We start from the raw sequence: 22710 nt of genomic DNA on the forward strand, positions 1-22710 counted from the left end.
GGGATAGTAATCGCAAACTATCTATCTACTATTTTCTCTGCATTGGATCTTTTATGGCTCTGCGTATAACACTGGATGTGATTCCAGAGCGTACCTTTCCCTTCCTCATTCATGGGCTAGATCGCCAAAGCAATCTTCTGCTAGAGCCTGTTCTTGTGGGAGAGGTGGTGGATTCTTACTGTTTTACATGGCCTATGGGAAAGAGAATGGCCAACTGGCAGCTGTAGTGAATGGAAGCCCCAGTGTGACAATGTGTTATTGAATGTGTCTGGGCTGTATAGAACACAACAAATGGAAACAGGAAACCAGCTGCACCATGTTTTCGAAAATGGAAATATATGATTTGTTTGGTATTGATCTAAATGTGGCGCACGATTGGAATGCGGAGATTTTGTTGGCTCGTTTTTTACTTCTTGGCTGATGAATCCCTTTCTTTCTAAAGACAGTCTTTCTACCATCCATCCAGAGGAAACTAGGGCTCATTTGTTGCATGTTGAGATGGGCCCTTGTCCCTTCTATTGGGTTAATCTGTTCATAATCACTCAACTCAGATAGCCTCCACCCCCTTTCTCCCTCTCTCCGTCTCTTTCTCTCTCTCTCCTCATCTCTCTTTCTATCACTTACCCTCTCTTGCTTTCTCTCTCTCTCTCCTCCTCCCTTTGCCCCATCTCTCCCGAGAAGCGCAGTCCTCGGCTACGAGCGCTCTTGAGAAAATGAAGAGGGCAAATATACGTGTGTGATGTTTAGAACTGGATAATGGTGCACTTGTTCAGTGTAATTGCCCTGGAAAAGCACTGTAATTTGTGACTGGAGAACAGGCTTGACTTGTGAACACAGAAACGTGCATCAGACGAGCCCTCGGATAATCAATTCTCCCAAAAAGAGAATCCTTTTAGTTCATTAGCGCTACATTCGCATATTCACCCTGACAAAGTCCTCCTAATCCCAAATGAAAGCGTGTGTTTCTGTTATAAAAATGTGCTTATTGCTCTTTTCAGTCGTTTGAGATTCAGCATGCATCTCATGTGATTTTAATAAATTTTGAGATAGGTCTTCCGACTGCACTCGAATAATTCTTCAATACTGCTGAACTATTTGGTGCCAAAGCACTATTTTCACAAAATGGTGGATTCACAGCAGTTGTGTGTTCTGTGTGTTCGTCACTGCTACTCCTCTTCACAATCAGACTCCATCTCTGTTTCTAACAGCTGGCCTGCTTCCAAAACATCTCTTTAGGGCTTGTCAGTTCCCCATTCCTGGATGTTACAGACACTGAGGGAGGAAGTGATGCGCTGAGGGGGAGGGGGTGGGGTGTGTGTGTCTGTGTGTGTGTTTGAGGGGGGGAGTTAAAGAATGAGTCAGATGAAAACAAAGCCATCATGGTGATTGGCTGTCTGGGATGAGGCCAAAGAGAGAGGGTGGGGAGGGGAGGGGGGCTTCAGGTTCATTTACTCCCCCCCACAACGGGTCAACATGCTAGCCATGTCGGTTTTTGGGGGATAGGATGTGTGTGTGGTTAGTCGGTGCGTGTAGGCTACTTTGTTTGTGAGTGCGGCACGAGGGGCGGAGCTCTAACCTCTCCACTGACAGAGGAGCCATCGCAGACGAGGATGATTTGGATGCTGCCCGTCGGTTCGAAAATTCAATTAGGGCCATTGAGAATGTGGAGAGCCCTATCGCTCTGCTTTCCGTCCACCGTGCCAGACACAGAGACAGCTATGGAGAGGGCTGGGCTAGTCGATAGATGAGAGGATAGTCCTCGTCTTTGGCTTCCAGCCTAATGTCTCTCCACCATGGACTCTGTGGGAAGCACTTGTGCAATATAAGCAAGCTGCAGACGAGGAGTACCAAAGAGTGAGCTCTCAAAGCGTAACATTTCGCACACGGTCGTTTTCTGAATCGAGATTTGACTTGTGACGTCGGTCTCCCCCCTATGAACTTGAGCTTCCTGCGGTCAAATAAATGTCTTGATTCGACATGACAAGACATGCGAGAGCAAATGGGATCTGTGGGAACACAGTGTTGAGCAAGCTCCTTGGAAAGCATAGTGAGCTAAGATACTCTACATTGAAAGAAGCACGCTGCGTCGAAGCCACGCCCTACCCTTCTACACCAGCCAGGCCATATGTGCTGTTTCTCAGCAGCGCTCAGACATCCCCCATTGCAGGCCCCGTCAGTTTGGTACCGATCATGCATCTGTCACTGACTGACACGGCGCCAAACAAAAGCAACAACGCATAGCCAAGAATCAGCTGGTGATTTCGCTCTGTATTTCCTTCCCTGCTACGCTTCCCCTCTCCCTGCTGGGGTGTTTTGTCTCTCCAGATTCTCTGGGACGACTTCTTTCGAAACTTGCCGCAACTTCGTTCTCCACAGTTTCTCACAAGTTACATTTTTTGATCGCCTTCTCGTTTTGGGATCATCCAAAATGTTCATCCGTGAGAGGGGATTCGAGAGAAAGATAGGAAAGCCAGATCTTTCGAATGGGAAAGTAGTCCAAATAGAAATGCGCACGCACCGAGCGGAAGGCACCGGAAAATACGAAAAAGCCACGGCTGCGGGTGAATGCATCCAAACAGATGTGCCCCGCTCTCGCTGCCCTCCGCTTGTCCCAGTGAAGGACGTTCTCCATTCTCATACAGTCCCTCACACACACACTACGCTGCTCTACCTCTCCTCCTCCAGACCCAGGACCTCCGTACGGGGGGAGCCGATCTGCCGGACAGCTTGGAGAACAGCGTGGTACCGTGCTTGTCACTTCTACTTCCCCCGGCCCGCCGATTGGCACGAGCCCACGGCGAGCAGATCGGTTACCTGGTCATCTGTGGAGCTCGGCTGGGGCGCGAGAGGGGAGGGGGGGTGCGGGGGGTGCGGCACCGCAGGCCCCCAGCGCCTCTTTAGCGGCCAGGCAATCTGCTCGGCAAGGCTGCTTGTCACCCGCACACACTGTCGATGGAGATGGACACGCACACACACACCGATTGGGCTTGGGAAAGGTGTCGGCAGACATGCATGCATCTTCCTTCCCAATCCTAACAGTCTTGTGTGTACTAGAACTAGTACTGAGAAACCAACTGCACAGATTGTCTTCCACCATGTGAAATGAAGTTTAATATTATCACCGCTAGAAAAAATCACACCGATCAATGCAAAGTCTCGGTTCTCTATATAAAGAATAGAAACTTAATTACTAGCCACAAGGAGCTCATTTCACCGCTGGTTGACATGAGGGGATGAGGGGAGGTCAGATTCTCCCACGTTTCCTAGCTGTAAAATTAAAGATCTGCATGGGGTCCCTGCTCCCTTTGGTAGAAGTGCTGGATGAGATTTAGAAGGAATAAGAGCAAACAGCTGTTTCAATGAAATGCAAGAGAGTGAGTCAGGAGTGAGCGGCGTTTAGACGGAGCCACGTTTATTGGAGTTATGTCGACTGTCAGATTGATGGAAGACAAGGCGAAGTTTGCGTCTGTTTTAAAGGAACAGCTCGCCACTCATGGTTGTCTGTCTGGGAGTGCTTTGTTTCAGGCGATTTGGCATCCATTTGTGTGCTCCGAGTGCAAGGATTTGCGGCTGTGCGCGCGTGCGTGTCGTCGTGCGTGCGTCGGCTTCGCGGCTGAACGCGGATGCGACATCATCGGGACATCTGCGTGCGTGCGTGCGTGCGTGGGCGTGCATGCGAGTGGGCGTGCGTGCGTGGGCGTGCGTGGGTGTGCGTGCGCGTGCTCTGCCCTGCCCACCTCGTTTTATTTGCAGTCCGAAGCATCTGTGTGTCGACGTGTCCGTATGTGTGTGGCCTGTCTGCATGCGCGTGGCCTGTCTGCATGCGCGTGGCCTGTCTGCATGCGTGTGGCCTGTCTGCATGCGTGTGGCCTGTCTGCATGCGTGTGGCCTGTCTGCATGCGTGTGGCCTGTCTGCATGCGTGTGGCCTGTCTGCATGCGTGTGGCCTGTCTGCATGCGTATGGCCTGTCTGCATGCGTGTGGCCTGTCTGCATGCGTGTGGCCTGTCTGCATGCGTGTGGCCTGTCTGCATACGCGTGGGGATGCGAGAGGTGTGGACACAGGTCCCCTCGCTGACTGTAATGAAAGCGACTGTGACAGTTTGAATTATAGTGGTGCCCCCCTCCGGTTGTGTTGTCTTCAGATGGTCCGCCCTCCACTGCCATGCAATGCGGGGCCATGTTATAATTAACTCGGCTGCCAAGTGATATTATATGGCATCAGTGGCCATCGTTGGGCCCCAGGAAGTCCAAAACAAGTGGCAGTCGCATTGTTCACCACTTAATCAGGTCACCGCTGTGGCAAGTTCAATTACAGTGATTTCCAAGGTACTGGTTAGCCGCAAGTCCACTGCAGCAAATCTCAACTTTTTGGGGGATTATCTCTTTGGACTCCTCGCAGGCTCAGAGCGGAAGCAATTAGGCTCGGTCTTCTTTTTGTGTGCGGGCGGTACAATGTGTTCGTTCGTCTTGAGTTCAAGAAAAGAGGGCAGCCGGCGCTGTGTCCAAATATTCAAGAAATCTGCTTTCTTTCGAGTGAAAGTGTGTTCACATGTGAAGCCAATCATGGGTGAGCTGAATAGTCTAAAGGCACACACAAACACACACACAAACACACACACACACAAACACACACACGGGTCCCTTCAGAGAACTTGATTCCCTGCGGGGAGGCGTGACTGTCGATGTGTCCTTAGCCCAGAGCACATTCCCCTCATTGCTTTTAAGACTACATCTGTCACCCCAGTTGGGAGTCATGCTGGCACTGAACAAACATCCTCCATCACTTCTCCACCCTGTGCTCTATGTGATCTCCACCGCTTCAAATAAGGACCGAGACATATTTTGACTCCTCGCGAGCCACCCCAAGGGAACGCTTGAATACAGCCTGCATGGTGTATCCCGTCGTTCTATGAACGTGTTCTATGTACATGTAGTCATGATCTGAATGTTGATTTCATCCTTTCTCACTCTTCCGGGAGAAGTTCAAATGCCGCAATGCAGAAACACTAAACGACGACGCGCAAAAGACGTAAGCCGTCCAAACACACGGGCGTTGGTTTGCCCCGAATAGATGGAGCCGTGAAAAGTGGGACGGAAGAAGACCAAAGTGATTGTCCTCTCTACCTCCCCTCATTCTCCTTCTGTCTCACTCTCTCTCTCCTTTCATCCCGAGGTGGGGGATTGTCTGCTGTGATTGATTTGCTCCGAGGGACAAACTGTGCGGGCTTCAGGCCCGACTCCTAAGCCTCCTTCTCCAATACCTTGGCGAGCGCTTCCACAGTTTCATAGCTTTATCCTTCATCTCATTCTCTGTGTGTGAGTGTGCGAGTGTGTGTGTGTGATTGACTTCTCCGTCCAGTTGGCAGGTCTATCCCTTCAGGAGCCTTTAGTTCTCTTTAATCTGGGATATTAACACATTTATGGTAATACAAATTCATATTACATTGTCTTAACGGCCCCTTTGCCAATCACACTTACACACAAATGGATTAAAGTAATTATTAAGTAGAGATAGGTATTCAAGTTGAATGTCACCTCAGCTGGTGGCGCCTTCATAAAGCCAAACACTGATTAAATATGTGCAATCCTTTCCGTGGGGAAATAGCTCCACTTCTCATACGACGTTAAACACAGACCTCAAGCTGACAAGGCACCAAAAAGGACTCTGAAGGCCTTCTCAGCTTTCCTCCCCAAATGCTGCGTATAGATTTTATATCCAAGTGATTCCAAATGAATGTACCGGGGGGATACATAGAGAATTCCACCCACATTCTTTTCTCAATTAGTGCCTCGAACACAGATTGTTTGGGGTGACCTCCTTCAATTACCAGTTTTCTCATATGCTCATTCCTCCAAATTGCTGGATTTTTAAATTGTGGAAACTAATTTCACTCTTTCTGTTTCTCTGTGAGTGTGAAGAATGGAAAAGACAAAGAGGCTGGACTCTGCAGCAATAGTAGTTGAGGCTGTAAGTGCTGTTTTGTTAGGGTTGACTAGCTTTTCTAATTATGTTTTCACCCTCACATCCCCTGACCATACACCCAGCACAAAATGTGCGATTCAAATTATTGAGGTATAAAATGTCCTCCCTTCAAGAAAGATGGCACTAACACGTTTAGCCTTTTCTTAAGAAAGCAAGTTGTAATTATATTTAAGAGAAAAGGCCTTTGTGGAACTCATGTGCAGTTGAACGCTCCGTAAGCAAGATGCCATTAAATGTAAAATAATCATTACATTGTTTTGTAAAGTCTCCTGCGGGCACATAGCAACTTCTCCTGTCGTGGTATTGGGGAAGCAAGTTATCAAGTTACAGCAAGAATAAAAACAGTGATTGAACCATTACGTTTTAAAATGCAACCATTGATGTGTCTTTGTGTTGGCCAGTAACTTGTAATTAGTCATTATATCAAATGGTCGTATCTTCAAAACAGCAATGTGAGAACAATGTCACAGAATGCAGATAAACTTCTCACAAACCTTAATTATGGCAATTTAGGGAGTCGTAATCAGTGAGATTGTGAGATTTGGGCAAGATTACACAATCACGTCGGAGTCTTATTTTGGGTTAGGGGTATTTGAACGTAATGAAACCCAGCGTGAAGTCACTGAAAACCAGAACACAATGATTAGAGCATCACACCAACACACAAAAAGACTGCAAATGGTGATTAGGAGCCATTTTCTACTCTTGCTAGGCAAACACAGTGTTCTGTTATATGATGGAGGGGTTAATTGATCACTTGTAACACTGTGGATCTGTGATTAGATTAATTTCAGGACCGTTGTGTGTTTGGGGTTTTGGAACACACTTTTAATGTTTACGAAAAGGAAAATTATCAAATTTTTCAATTTTTCAACCTGAGCCTAAGTTTCTTGTATGAACACTATGCACACCCCCTTACATATTTATATGAAATGTGGTGTCCCAGGGGTAATAAAACGCCAAATAATTAAATTAAATAAAGGTTTACTGTGTGCTTTCACTGTCTTCCTCCTCTCTGACTCCTGAACATAGCAACAACAACTAATTTGTGGACATATGCGTTGCAACTGCACTATATAGCTAACATCTGTTTGGCTTAGGACGGCAGACAATCAAATGGGTGTTGATTTTCTGCTTGTTTAGTACATAACAGCAACAGAAAAACATGCTTCCAACATATAGCTAGATGATCACACAGTCCTATAGGACAGATAGATATTGGGCTACACTTACTCAAGTACAAAACAGAATGTGGCATGGCAGACAGTGATGTTGCAAATTGGATACATTGTTTCATTTCCATCATGCATGTTTTCCAAGATAAATGAGACTAGTAGATTTCCATTGTCCATTGTCTTACAAGCTGAAGTATTTTAGTTGTGGCTAATAAACAATAATAATTAATTGAGTTTAGAATCCACCATAGAAGCTACTTTACAGTAAACACATACAAAGCCACTTCAGGCTGAAACCCCTACCTCTGCATGTTTTGAAATAAGGCGGTTACCACTGTCAGCCTCTACGGAAGGTCACATGACCTACAGAGATCCAAGCTGTCGACCGCCCCCCCCCCCCACCCTCTTGGCCACCCCCCCCCTTCTACTCCTCTACTGGCCCGTCAAGCCGAGTCACAGGAAGTAGCCACGCGGCGGTCGACCCTGTCCCAGAGGTCCCCCTAACGATGACAGGGTCCTCCTGCGAGGCTCATTAAGAACATCATTTCGGGGGACTTGCTTAAAAGCACATAAAGCTGCTCGCCGGGCGTGCGAGGAAGCGGAGGCGCTCCTCGGAGGGGTTATGGCCAATTTACTGCAAGTGAACTGGAGCGTCTCATTTCTCTCGCAGTCCTCCTCCACTGCTGCAAACGCCGTGGCCAAAGCGGATTTGCATCGGGGGAAACCACATTTGGAAAGATGGGGGTTTAGATTTCCTTGTAGGATTCAGATGGGACTGTGGGACGTGATATTAAACCCCGCTGAGCATAGTTAACCCGCTGTGTAGGACGGCAGAGTTACATTTTTACAGGAAATGTTCTGTCATAACCTCGTCACAACCGGGCAATCCTTCCTTCCTTCCCTCCTCCTCTCCTCTCGTTCATCCTCCTTCTTCATAATCACTCCTCCTCTCCTTCTGCTCTATGGGCCGAGAGTCAAAGTTTCCCCTTAATCAGCACAATGCTCTTTGGTCGGCAGGTGTTGGCGCCCTCCTCCATGGCATCTTGATCACTCGTTGGGGGGGCCGCCCTGCCCGCCGGCGCTGAACGCGCAGTGGGAGATGTCACTGGAAGGAGGGCCACCCACGGAGACGACAGAATTAGGCAAATTGGGCTCTCCACACGGACGAGGGAAAGGTTAGTCAGGGGATTAATCAGAGCGGCGATTTGTGGCGAGGTACTGAGAGTTCAGCTCTCTCCAATGGGCTCTATCTCATGCATCCTCAAGAGGATTTGGTGTTTCTCAGATTGTGGCAAAGTGTTTTGCCGAGAGGCCAGTTATAAAGCAATTGGCAAAAGATGTGATTTGGAGCGATTAATTAAATGAAGTAAGGTCTACTTTTTAGGGTATAAAACCAAAAGACTAATAATCAATTTTAAGATATTTTTTTGTCTCGCAACCCATATGTTAAGTACAAAGTACTGACACAATGCGATACTACCTTAGAGTCAAGAGACAGACAGGAGTGTTTTAGAAGAGTTGTGAAAGAGTATTTGTGCTTCATAATTGCTATCGGGCAATGGATTCTTTCACACACTGTCTTACTTCTCCCATACCAAATCTATCACTCTAACTCCCACACATATTGAGCATTGAGATAAGAACAGGGTAGAAAGGAATGCCGTAAAATGCGGTGATTGTAGTAAACAGTGGGACTCATGTCGCAATGACATCAAATGTTTAAAACAACAATTGTTATGCGTAAAACCCTTGGGTCCAAACTAAGGTTTAAATCTCTCATCTTTTGCCTGGTGAAGTGTCCATAATGTCACAGAGAGATATTTGAATCAATCTTAAAAGAAATATGGGTCACTTTTGACTGGCCTTAAAATCTGGATCATGAACTCAGACTGTCTCAGTATTCCTCCCTCCCCTCTCTCCTTCTTCCGCTCTCTCTCTCTCTCTCTCTCTCTCTCTCTCTCTCTCTCTCTCTCTCTCTCTCTCTTTCTCTTTAATTAGCCATTCTAGCAAGTGGAAAATGGACAGGGCTTGTCTATGTAGCCAGATGTTAGAGGAGATTTCACCCGTGCATGGGGGACTATTTGTTTACCACTGGATGAAAAGATTTAATTTGCCACTTCTCCTTTTGGGTTTGTTTACGTAGAGAACCAATTTCGTGGCATTCTCTGTTTAATATTAAAAATGTGTTATTATAGGTATTCCACATCTTGTTTTAACATGTGAATTATATAAATTGGTTCATACAGTTGACATAATTAGCTAAATAGGCTAATTTACCTTCTGTAATAGATTCAGAGATATTTCAAATGAGAATGTAATTTTAACGTAATATTATTTTTGACAAGATGTACACGACCAAGTATGCAATGTTCAATTGCCCATTATTTCCATTATAGCCTTCACAACGCCTGACAATGCTAATTCCTGTTTTATTGTTTTGTTGTTTTGACTAACATTCCCCAGTCTCTCCCTCATCCACCATTACCTCAAAAATATCTCCAAGCACGACACTAATTACTGTACAATTGACACTTGGCACATTTCTGAAACCATTGATTCAGTTCCCCCTTGACATCATGTGGAATTGAACAGTTTTGGTCCTGTTGGAAACAATCCAAACGTTAAAAAAAATTACATCTCATAGGAGAACCAGCACAATCCACCCTTCCGTCTGTTGAGTCTGTGGGATCATGAAATGTTGTAGATTAATCCAATTAGTGAATTTAAGGGTGAGCTTTGTTGATTTGGGCTACAATACCCAAACTCCTCTATACCTTCAAATCCACAGTGCTAATTGGGTAATCACTAGACAACAGTGGATTGGTTCTAGCCTTGGGGTGTTTTGTAAGATTCTACAGGACAGCTATCAGGAATAAAGAGACAAAGTGAAGATGGATTCCCAGGAAAAAAAAGGATAGTGAATTAAATAAAGAAGACCTCTCAAGATAAATTCTCCAATGGGTCTGTGAGCCACAGGACTTGGAATTATTATATTGAATTACCACAGTAAAATGACAAAATTACTCAAACAGTATGCCGGGTTGGACAATGAAGATAAAAGTACATTGTGTGTAAAATCTCTGCTACACTGTTTATAGTGTTATTGTAGAGATGGATGGTCGCAAAAATATACCCTAAGCAGTTTGTTTAACCTAAGAATAAACTAATGTATTCATTTCAGCTCAAATCTCACGCTCCAGTGTAAATCTCACCCACCTCATGTCGTTCTCTCTTAGCATCGAGACAGCACAATCACATTAGCATAAAGTAAAATCTGCCTTTTGTAAAATACCAATCCAATTAACAGGTTTTCATTTTCCCTCCCTTTCACCTAAATGGGGAGCTTTTGCATCTTTTACAAGGCTAATGTGCAGTAAAAGGCACGATGGGTAAACACAGCGGCCTGCAGGCTCTCCTCTGGGACTGCTCACGCTAGGTGGCTAATGAAACTGGCCAATAAAAAGACCAAGATGGCGTGCTGTAGGCCCGGCCATGCAGAACACAGTCAGCCATTGGACGAACACTCGGCCTCTGTGACGGGGGGAGGAAAGGAGAGAGAGGGAGACAAATGCCTTCTTCTGTCAGGGAGGAATGGAGAACCCACATTTAAACAGTCATGAATCAAATATTTCTATTCTTGTTCGGGCCTGTTCTCTATGGCTTCCCAGGGTGATCGGTGGCTCGTCTAGGGTGGCTCGTCCAGGGTGGCTCTTCCAGGGCACCGGCTATCTTGAGACACACCAGAGCTCCACTGGGGAAAGTTTCCTCAGGAGAGGACTCAGACAATTTAAGAAGTGTAGTGGACCTCCTTCTTCTTTTCACATTCTGTTTTCTGCAAACCCTTCCAACTAATAAGAAGTTTGACCATGTTTGACTCTTGGTTAAGGCTGCAGGTAACTCCAATTGAACCCAGAAAGAGTTGTTTTTTGCAACACCGATACACTATAGTGGACACAGCTGGCAGGAAACTTGGCAGACCTCAAAGGAATTTAGCCTTGTCAGGTTCTTCAATGTAGCCTCCTCGTGTTCTTGTCATGATCACTTGCTTTTTCCAGCATCCAACATTCCTTGATGCTTTATTTTCTTGCTTGCACATTGTAGGGCCCATGACTTTCAGCAGCGGTAGTTCACCGGAGGATGTCGATAGATGAGCTATTTTGTAAACTTGCGATTACATTCCCTGTTTACGACTCACCATCACAATGGTTGCCAACATAGCAGAGAAATGGGTCATCGTCTTCAAAGGTAAACACTATACTCCTGTTCTATGAATGCACCTTCTCAGTCAGTATTATATCTTGGGGAGATTTAATCCTATTGAATCATAATTCAACAAAACACCAATAATGCCTGTGTCGACTTGTTTGTATCTTCTCTACCTCCTATTTCTTCCTTCTTTCTTTTGGTTGTCCCTACAGCTCAGTTTTTGTTATCAATCTTACTATACCTGTCATTAATCCCCCAATATAAGGCAATTGGACAACTGCCTCCCTCTGTCTCCAATTCAGACACACGCCATTAACATACTGTTCTCTGTCCCTCTCTCTGCCATAATTAAAAAAAACTGCTGGGGGAATTATTTTTAGGTACAGCTTCGTTTTTCTCATTTCACATCCCCGTTGAAGATTATTTATCTAAATGCAGCACTCTGTTTGTGTGCATTCTGTGGCCCTGAAGCTATTTTCCACATGGGCAACCGTGAAGTCATATTGACACTAAACATATGGTTGAGCCCGTTTTGAGATACTCTCACAGACTCCCGCATTTCACTTGTCTTAATGAATAATACCATGGTGGGCTTCAGCTTCTGGAAATACAGGGGCTTCGTACTCAGCACCAACAATGTCTTCACGCATGAGTTAGTGCTCAGCGTTTCCATTTTTTACATGCTGCTTGGGAGGCCCAACAGTTTGTAATTTCATTTGCGGTATTTTTCGAGGACCCATCCTGTTTATGATGAGCAGCGTATTTGATTTTGGTTCCGCTTCCTGTCTGACCGAGTAGAAATCACCCATCGTCGTCAAAGAAACAACGTTTGTGAGACAACAATGATGTCTCAGACTGCACCAATTGTAGGTTGTGCGTTTCTTTTTCCCTTCTTTTTCGTGAAAAGCATTGGCATGAAAGTGGGCTCCGTGTTCCATCTGGGCTTACCGTAAATATTTCACCATTCATAGAACAACAATGATGAGAATGTAACACTAAGTGACAGAGGAGGTAATGGAAAATAACAAGATTCGAAAAATGGTCATCGGGAGGCCAGCCATGCACAAATCATCTACCTCCTCAGACTGATGGAGGTATTTGTGGCCCGGAACTTTGATTGCACTGACCTCCCCAAGAAGACAGAGAGAGAGAGAGAGAGAGAGAGAGAGAGAGAGGGGGGGGGGGGGGGGGGGGGAGAAGGAGAGAGTAAAGTGAGGGGGAGAGAAATAAAGATGGACCAAGGAAGATAAAAGAGGGAGACAGAAAGGCAGACAGACGCAGGAAATTGAAAGAAAGACAGATACGTAAAGAGACAGAGAGAGAGAGAGAGAGAGAGAGAGAGAGAGAGAGAGCGAGAGAGAGACCAACAGACAGCGAGGAAGAGCAGAGAGAGGAAGCCCTGAAGCAGTGATCCTCCAGCCTGTTAAGTAGGCAGCCGTCTATAATGACAGCAGCTCTGGGTCCCCTCGTCTTCAGGAGCTCTCTCCACAGTGGCCCTTTGGTCAGAAGAGGATGCTCAGGGGGGGGGGGGGGAGGTGAAATGAGCACAGAGATGGAGAGGCCTAATGAGGGTTCGTTGGCAACACCCGAGTGCTGGGCTGGACGTGGAAAAGAACGAGCAAATTGGAACCCCCGGAAATAGAAGTGTTTTGTTTGTGTGCAATGCTACTGTAGTCTCGTTTTGAGTGTGTGTGTATAAAAAAAACACACAAATGTCCGATTTCTGTCTCTTCTTGATTGTGTGTGTGTACATCTTTTGACAAGCAACCATGGGAATTAGTGGGAATTGCACTCCCAAGTGTTAGAGTCAAAATATTCTATATCTAAATAGACTGTAATGACCTCAAACACAACTCAACAAATGGAATATCTCAGACCCAGCCAGGCATAGTTAATCATCAATCACAAAGATCTGTGTATTTCTGAGGTGACTGAGGAGTCAAAAATAAACATATGTTCACAAGTTTAGCTGTCTCGTCAACTTCTGTCACACTAGACAAGTACACTGTTTACAACCAAAGCACAAATAGCACTTGTGATGAGATGCACTGACCGTCATGCTAATTATGTTTCTGAGTGAAGAGGCTGGGGGGGAGAGATGGTAAAATGAAAATATATTTCATTTATAAAGGTGTTTGGAGGTGAGAGTGGAAAGCTTTGCCAGATGGACTATGCTTTAGCCATTCCAGATGGACTACTCAGTCAAGCCGGTCCTCTAGGTCATTATCTCAATGTCAAAACACTCTAAATCCAACCCAAAAATACCTTAACTTCTGAAGAAAATCCTTCCCACGCACAGATTTAAGGATTACGGAGGAGTCCGGAATGGAGAATCTCCAATGACATGGTTTGAGTTTAGGACTAAAGGTGAAGTCCATCACTGAGACACCTGAAGCTGTAAAACACACAATATGTCAATGTACTATTTAACCTACCGTCTTTCACAGTACAAAGTAAGATTTCTTACCATTCTACGGCAAATGCTCCTATTCCTAAAGCTTAGAACCTCCTTCCTGTCCTCCTTACGCCTAAGAACGCTTTCCAAGCACGTACTGGAGTGGCACATTAAACAGCCATTCCCCTGGTACATAAGCACCCCCCCCCCCTCCCTGCCTCACCCACCTCTCTTCTCCCCACAATCCCCCTCTGCAGAAGGAAATTGATGACTATGCGATACCAATTGGTGTAATGAATGCCTAGGTTAGATCAGGAGGACAGGAACGGTCTTCCAGGCCATTTATCACGGGCAGGACCATCTTATTCTCGCCCCATTGAGCCATTGGTGCAGGCTCACTGAGCAAAATCTTAATTGTGGGGGCTAGGGCCTTCCCATTATGGAGGACTCAGAGAGAGGGTGAAAGGCGAGAAACAGTGGTCGAACCTGTTGGAACCTGTCGGTACCCACAGCCTACTTAGAATCCCCCCCCCCACCCTCCCATGTTGTTTTCTATTTTCTATCTGTGCTTCTGTTCTGCCATGTCTGTCCTTCACGACAGGACCTGCCTTGGACTGTGTAGTCAGGATGCACACACACACACACACACACACGCACACACACAAGCAAACGACGCACACACCCAGACATATGTACTGCCCCCCGCCCTTCCCCCCGTCTCCGTGCAGCTTCTGCTGGGTAAGTGAGTGGGAGTGGAGGGGGTCCGTCACACACTCTGCAGGACTCTGAGGAGATTACAGAACTCCTGAGGAAGTCAGTCTCTCTCTCTCTTTCTGTCCCTCTCCCTCCCTCTCTCTCTCTCTCTCCCTCTCTCTCTCTCTCTCCTTCTCTCTCTGTCAGTGGTGTGGAAACAGCCATCAGAGGGAAAGAGACGAAAGAGGATTGACGAGAAGCACGTCCAAGAGCAAACATAACCGCTCCAGTGACATGTGATTATGTAAAGTAATGGGCCTACAGTGCAGTGTTCATCACTGTTGTCAAATCAAATCACATCGCTGGAACATTGATAGGGCCAACACAGACCACCGACCAGGCTCATTGAGTGCCATTTAAAACAAGACGCTATTGGCTCGCTTTTGGTAAGAGACCTCGAAAATCGTCAAACAGTGCCAAAAGCCACTCTTTCCCATGCGAAGGAGAAATGGTGTTGGAACATTCCCAAGGGGTCATGCTGCGGGGGGGAGGGGGGGGGGGGGGGCAAAAGCAGGGAAGTTTCGTGGATCCGATTGCTTGCTGCACAGTAGATATGTTTCGGCTTCAAAGCAAAGGAGACGAGGAGGAGGAGGAGCAGGGGGAGAAGGAGGTGAAGGAGGAGGTGGAGGACGGAGAGAGAGAGATTGAAGGAGCTACTGCAGACGAGTGACTAATTGAAAACATAAAAGTCAGAGGGAGTGCGACTGAACAGGAAGGCATGAAGGGAAGGCGCAGAGGGAATACCAATGAACGCTCATTATCCTCTCTGTGTTTCACCGCTTGGACCAGACAGCGAAGTGAAAGCAGAAGGGAGACGCGAGGAGCGAGGGAGGGAAGTCAGGGGCGAGACTGCCAAAGAGGGGGAGGCAAAGGTGGAGGGAGTCGAAATGGGGAGCAGAAAGGAGATGTCGAGGGATAGAAATGGAGATGGAGAGAAAAAGACGGAAGAAGGAGGAGAACTGAGCGCTGATCGTGTCGGAAATTCGTCATTCGCTCTCCAAAAGCCATTGTCGATACATTCCCCATTTCGTCACTGTTTTGGCTGGTTGTGTTTGTTTTCCCTGTCTTTTTGTTGTTAGTCTGCATTCACAATGAATAGCTGCCTGTATGCAAATATTCTGATTACACTCCATTAAATATGGTCCATTGCCAACAAGAACATTCCCTCATTCCCTTCCCTTCCATTCTCTCTCTCTCTCTCTCTCTCTCTCTCTCTCTCTCTCCCTTCCTTCCTTCCTTCCCTCCCTTTCTCCCTCCCTCATCCCTCATCCCTCCATCTCTCTCCCCCTCTCTCCATGGTCACTTGTGTCAATAACGGAAGGATAGAACGCAATATGATAGACTGCTGACCTTTGCGAGTGATCAGAGGTGTCAATAGGATGACAAATAAACCGTTAATGTCTCCAAGGAATGCTGACAGTGGGCAATGCAACCCCTCGGATTTCTTACTATTGCCTCATGCACACACACAAACACACACATAAGCACACACACAGTGCAACAAGGATATCCATCCAGGTCAAGACAAAGTGGTGGGTGATTCCCCCCCCTCCCCTTGCTCTTTTGTGGGATGTCAATTGACTGAGTGTTTTGTAAATGCACCAGTCAGCAGTTACCTCCGCTCTGCTCCGTCAGGCTAACATCAGAGGCCATTTCTCCAAAACCTGTTTACATCTTTACCCGGAACCACCGGCGTGTGAACACACACAACACACAGCATCCAACAATCCTAGCATCCATAATTCTGTCAAAAAAGTGTGTTGCTGTTGTTTTCCCCCCTTCTGGATGTGAAAGCGGTAATTTAATGTCATTACCCCTTTTAGGCGTTCCCAGTAATCCAATGTAGCTGACGTCTCACTTTGACTCGAGCCGGCCCAGGCGTTGCTGTAAATGGTTTAGTTCTGTGTCAAAGCATTGTATGATCTAAGGCTCCCTTCCTTCATGTCAACTCTAGATTAGTGTCAGAGCGACAGCTGTGTCAGTCAGTGTCAACTAGCACTCCACCATGATTTTAACCTAAGCTCAACTACAGATGCCAAAGAATGAACCACAAATAACAGCTGACACAGTGAACCAGACCTGGCACAATTTCGACCAGATTTGCTAATATAATCTGAGGGGTAATTTTTTTACAAACTTTTTTCCAATCAAAAGTTATACTAGTAATGTTACACGCAATGTGTGTGTTTGTCTCTCTCCCTATCTCTCTCCCTATCTCTCTCCCTATCTCTCCCTCTCTCCCTCTCTCTGGTTCTTTCCATTGCGTGCCTCTTCTCTGGATCCCTCCAGGCTAAACACAGCCCATTGTATTTCCCCATTATGACAACACTTGTTGACACACTGAGCAACTGTCACTTGTACTCTAGCTCCACTGGGTTCATCAGCATCCTCCTTTCAAGGTGTGTGTGTGTGTGTGTGCAGTCACGCAATCTGCCTCGGCATATGCATGCGAGTTTGCACCCTGTGCTTACTTGTAATAGAGGCGTGTATCTGTTTATGTGTTTGAGTGCCCCTCCATGTGCCTGATGTGCTGATTGACACCCCAGCAGAGAGAGTAGACACTTGTGTCATCTGTCACAGGTACATAGATGTATGTATACATATATATATATAGATAGATAGATATATCTCTATATATATCTCTAGAAAGTAAACATGTCATGTGTCAGTAATACCAGAGGGTATTACACACAAGTAAAGCAGAGAATCAGGCTTAGGGGATGCATGATTTCCTGTCCATCTCTCACTGTTTGACGTCCTCAATCCACATGGATGTGTGTGTGTGTGTGGGTGGGTGCTTTTTTCTTTGCGCATAATGTGTGTGTGAGTACAGTGTGTGGCAGCTGAACCTATATGCCATCAGCCTGCATGCATGAATATATCTATGTGTGTGTGTGTGTGTATGTGTGTGTGCATGCAAAGTCCAGTGGGTTAATTTACCAAACAAACCTCTCTCTCCACATTGGGAATAGAACAGCCATCAGAGAGTGAGCAGGGGGGCTGCGTTGCCCTCAGGGGGTACACCATACTCCGGTGTCCCACAGGAGGAGGGGGTGGAGGGCGAGAAAAACAGGAAGTAAACAAGGTTTCTAATACCCTTGGGTTCCCGGAGGAAACGGGGACAGGGGTTAGAGAGTGCCAGGGTAGTGGGGGGAGATTCAGTGAATACTGTCACTGTATTCTCTAATAATAATGTGGTTGGAAAATACATTGCTTTGTTTACATCTCACAATGGCATACCGAATCTTTTCCAAGGCCCCTATGGGTCAAGTCATCTTAAACAGCCTGTCATTCGTCACGCGGTCCAAGCAGAGACAAGCACAGCATGTGCAATACATGCCATCCCTGTGAGAATCTAACAGAAAACCCTCCAGTGTCAGTCATCGTAATTCTGTCGAATGAGTCTCAGCAAATACAGTGTGTTCCCTGAAGATGATCCTTTGACGACAACACAGTGAAGCACCCTCAACTTTCTTTTCTGACCCCATTACTCAAAATAAATAGAACATAAAACAAAATGAATACAATTACTCGCAAAGCAGCGAGATTTATGAATATGTATTCAACTGGATGATGTAGAGCCCAAGATAATACATGTATAATAATTATGAAAAAACACGCATGAAACCATACATACATACATGCATACTCAGACTGAAAACAACGACCCAAAAAGAGGTACATCAAACACAAAGCATACGTGCCTGGAATTTGCAGGCATGCAAACTTGATGAAAACATCACACCAATGTGTATGGTGTATAATGTCTTTTGGCGCAATTAGAAAGAGACCAAGGGAACTCCCATGAGAACTTCAGGCAAACAGATTATCTTAATTTCCCTCCAATCCTTCTTTAGTGAATACAGAGAGCACATGGCCACGTCAATGAATTGATCCTCGGAGAGCATCCTATTAGCTAATTAATTGGCCAAGGTAAACGGACAAATCACGGGATAACAGATTCTACTGTACCGACACAAAATGCGTGCACACACAAACAAGGATGCACACACACAACCTTATTTCCCATTGACCATCTGCTTTATCCATAGGGCTCACAGTAGTATCGGATGAATTATTCATGAGGCCCTATACTGGTGGTGTACCCGGTGGCTTTGATATGTAAATGAGAGGTATATGTAAACAAGGTTGTGTAAATCGGTTGAAGAGATCAGGAGGAAGATCAATAATTTGGAGACTGCAAGAGATGGAATTAGGACCCCATGCCAGAACAACCAATATGTCAACAATTCTTAACAAATACAAAGAACCAAACAAGCAGATGTAGGTAAACATAGGGGTTTTCATTTTTCTTTTTGCACGCTGCACAATACTGTATGTGTTTTAATCAACAACTTTGATGGCTGTTTCCACACATCAACAACTTTGTACAGCCTTATGTTCATGCCATGCTGTGTTAGTGTTGCCAGCAGCATGATGATTGAATCTGATGATACTACATTTGGTCCACAATCAGCAGGGGAATATCTCTAAGATCAGGCTTCGATGCAGCTGGATAGTGACTGCACTGCACCACGGTGTAGGGTGAAGAGACAGAGAGAGAGAGAGAGAGAGAGAGAGAGAGAGAGAGAGAGAGAGAGAGAGAGAGAGAGAGAGAGAGAGAGAAAGAGAGAAAGAGAGAAAGAGAGAGAGAGAGGATGGCTAGGAGCAGATGAAAAAGGCCATGTCTATCAAAGTGTCAGAATGTAATATATCTCTGCCCTGGGCCCGAGCCAATCACTGAGTCAGGCATTCATCGCACCACATATACCTACGGGATGAGGCCGCCACGCCCGAATCCTACGGAAACACCCGGCATCATGTGCGGGAGAGAGAGAGGGAAAGGAGAGAGAGAGGGAAAGGAGAGAGTGAGGGAAAGGAGAGTGAGAGAGAGAGGGAAAGGAGAGAGAGAGGGAAAGGAGAGAGTGAGGGAAAGGAGAGTGAGAGTGAGAGGGAAAGGAGAGAGAGAGGGAAAGGAGAGAGAGAGGGAAAGGTGAGAGAGAGGGAAAGGAGAGGGAGAGACAGAGGAAGAAGACAGGGTTGGTGGGGTGAGAGAGCAGGAAAGTTGTTGGATCGTTTGCCAGAATGCACCTGTATACACATCAGTTTTTAAAGAGAACGTGGGCCTGTGCTTATCTGCGCTGACATGCTCGAAAGTATATATTCCATGAGTTGGTAGTATAGCCGATGTATATTGTCCATATACTGTAAAAACAATTGCAAACAAACAAGAACAATTACTCTTAATTCAGGGTATTACATACAAATCCACCTACTGAGGGAATGAAAAATGGAGGAAAAAAAACAAAAAACTGAATAGCCTAGAATTTCCCTGGATGTAGTGTGTCTGTACAACAGCAGTGGAGCTACTGGGAGGGTCTACAGTACCTGAGTGAATCTATCTGTCTCCGTCTCTATTTTCTCTTTCTTTGGCACAGCTCAAGAAAGAAACCGCACTGTGAGGAGAATTCCTGAGGTTCCCTAAGGGACAAAAACCAGGGTGGGGAAAAAGAGAGAGAACAACAGAGGAAGAGTGAAAAAAAAAAAAAAAAAAGATATGAATCTCATATCGGCGAATAGACACTGGCAAGGTCAAGCAGCATATATCACTTATGTAGTACTGGGCAATTCAAGTCATTTCCAGACCTTGGGAGAGGCTAAACGTAGCCAATCTGGTGTGATTCACAGTTACCTGAGCTGCAAGTGAAACACATGAAGAGTGGAGACATGTTGCAGTTTATATATATAAACTAGTAGGGTATCAACATTGCATACACAATACTGTTGTGGATCTGGTTGACAATGGTGATACCTGCATGTGATGTACTATACAGTATGCTACATGTAGTATGCATGGCTAGTATGGCTATCTTGGTGGTGATACAGTTGATACAAATAATGTCGTTTTTAGAATGGATTTGGAGTTTATCTACGACGCAGTCAATCTCAGGTTTCTGTCCTATGTCTGTGAGGTTGGAAAATAGGTTAGATGTTGGAGTTATTGTTTGTGCTGCCACCAAAGTGAGGAGAGTTCAACCACTTCCTGTATGCCATTTAGGCCCTTAGCGTGTCTTGCTGTAATAGCGGTTTGTTTTCCGGAGGAGGGTACTGTGGCCCAGGAGGGAAGATCATTATCATTGTATCTGCATGTCTGTGTGTGTGTGTGTGTGTGTGTGTGTGTGTGTGTGTGTGTGTGTGTGTGTGTGTGTGTGTGTGTGTGTGTGTGTGTGTGTGTGTGTGTGTGTGTGTGTGTGTGTGTGTGTGTGTGTGTGTGTGTGTAATGGAAGGTCCAGGACGACCTGAGTTGCAGAACAGAGGCAGCACGGTTGGTCATCATTATAGAAAGTAGTTCTCGACACCCTCTCCAACTCTTAATTTTCTGCTCTCTCTCTTTCTTCTCACCTCATTTCTTCCACTTCTTCAAATCTCCCCCAGCTCTCTATGTCTCTCTTCAACACAGTACAGTAATCATTTCTCATTAATCCAATCGTCACTACATCTATATTAGATTCTGCAAGAATGCTCCAACTCAACAAAGCAACTGCACTTTGAGTGAATAGAAACGTGATGGATATCGTTTCTATGTCTCGGCTCACGCATTCACTTTGATATTTAATCTCTGTTGAGACCAAACTTGTGCTGACCCCCTGTCATTGTGGGTAAGGTACCATGTGTTACTTTGGCACCCCAAGACCCCTCCCAGGTAGTCATTTGTGACCTGCCCACCCTTGACAGACCACCTTCAGGCTTACCGTACCACCAGCCTTGGCCTTTCCACACAGTTGTTGGCCTTTGGATACTGTCCATTAATGGCAAGGTTACAGAGTATTTTTACTGGCTCAGTTTAGACATTTAAGACATATATTATGTTATAATGTACTAACATACACATAGAACCACTGTGCATATAAAGGACATATCAAGCTAGGTAAGGAGGAACAGATATAAATTCATAGAGATATTTATCTATGTGTGTGTGTGCGTGTGCTTTGTCATACTTTGTGAATGTCCTATAATGACATCATCCTCAGGGGTGTGATAGCCAGCAAAATAAACGATAATAGAATTTATATGATCACAATTAAATCAAAGTTATTACAGGGGTTTTTGTATAAGGTTGTTTATTTGCTCTATCCAGAACGCATAAAAGTTCTCCATCTCTTCATCTCCCGGCGCATCAATAAAATAAATATGAAATAAAAATCAATTTAACAAAGCACTAAATGCTCTTCCATTGATATAATTTCCCCTGGTTGCTCCTGAAAAATAAAATGTTAAGACAAAGAGAATCATAAATTGTGAAATATTGTATAGCTATTGCTCTATGTTTTATGGATGAATTCATATCACTGATCAGATTTTCTGCATTCCTTTTGCACAGCTGAGTTTACATGGGGAAGGAGTTTCATAAAATTGTACTTTCAGAGTTTGCTTTCGGCATGGTAATCAATGGTTTATTAACTAGCCTCAATTCTAGCTTTGATCTCATTCTTTCTCTTATTTCTCTTCCTGCTCTTAAGAGATCAATGCCTCTCTCCTCTCCTCACCTCTCCACTCCTCTGCACCAAAATACAGGTGCATTACACTCAGACATGAAGATAATTCAACTTTACTACAGTGTGTAAATGCAGAGATGTATGTTATTATTAACATTAATAAGCATTCAACAAATAGAGATTAGTGAATGCTGAATCACAAGAAGCCCTGACCTACCTATCAGGCATTGATTTTGGTAATACCAGAAACCATTTCTTAGTTTTGGTTACTTTGGGAATACATGAGGGTAGAACACACAAACCTACTCAAATGTCTTCAAATGGAAGCACCACTGACACTAAACCCATACATTATTTATGAACTAATATGAACTTTTCAGATCATAGAAACAATTCATTGATATGCATTGCGTAAACATTAATTATGTTGACATTTATTCTAATTGGTCTTTACTTTCCTCCCTCTAGATTGAAAATGTATATTTTCTGCTGATTATTCCATGCCAGGCAATTCTAATGATTTCAAATGACAAGAAAACGAGGCACTCCCTTAGAATGTCCGCATAATTTTAACTAAAACGTGTCCCATCCTATGATCAAAGTAATGTTATTTCTTTAGAAAACAAACGTGAAATACTGTTATTATTCATTTACATTCCCTATTCATTTACATTCCCTATGCTCATTTATATGGTGAAATC

The sequence above is a fragment of the Osmerus mordax genome, chromosome 23, assembly GCF_038355195.1.
Source record: "Osmerus mordax isolate fOsmMor3 chromosome 23, fOsmMor3.pri, whole genome shotgun sequence".
NCBI lineage: Eukaryota > Metazoa > Chordata > Actinopteri > Osmeriformes > Osmeridae > Osmerus > Osmerus mordax.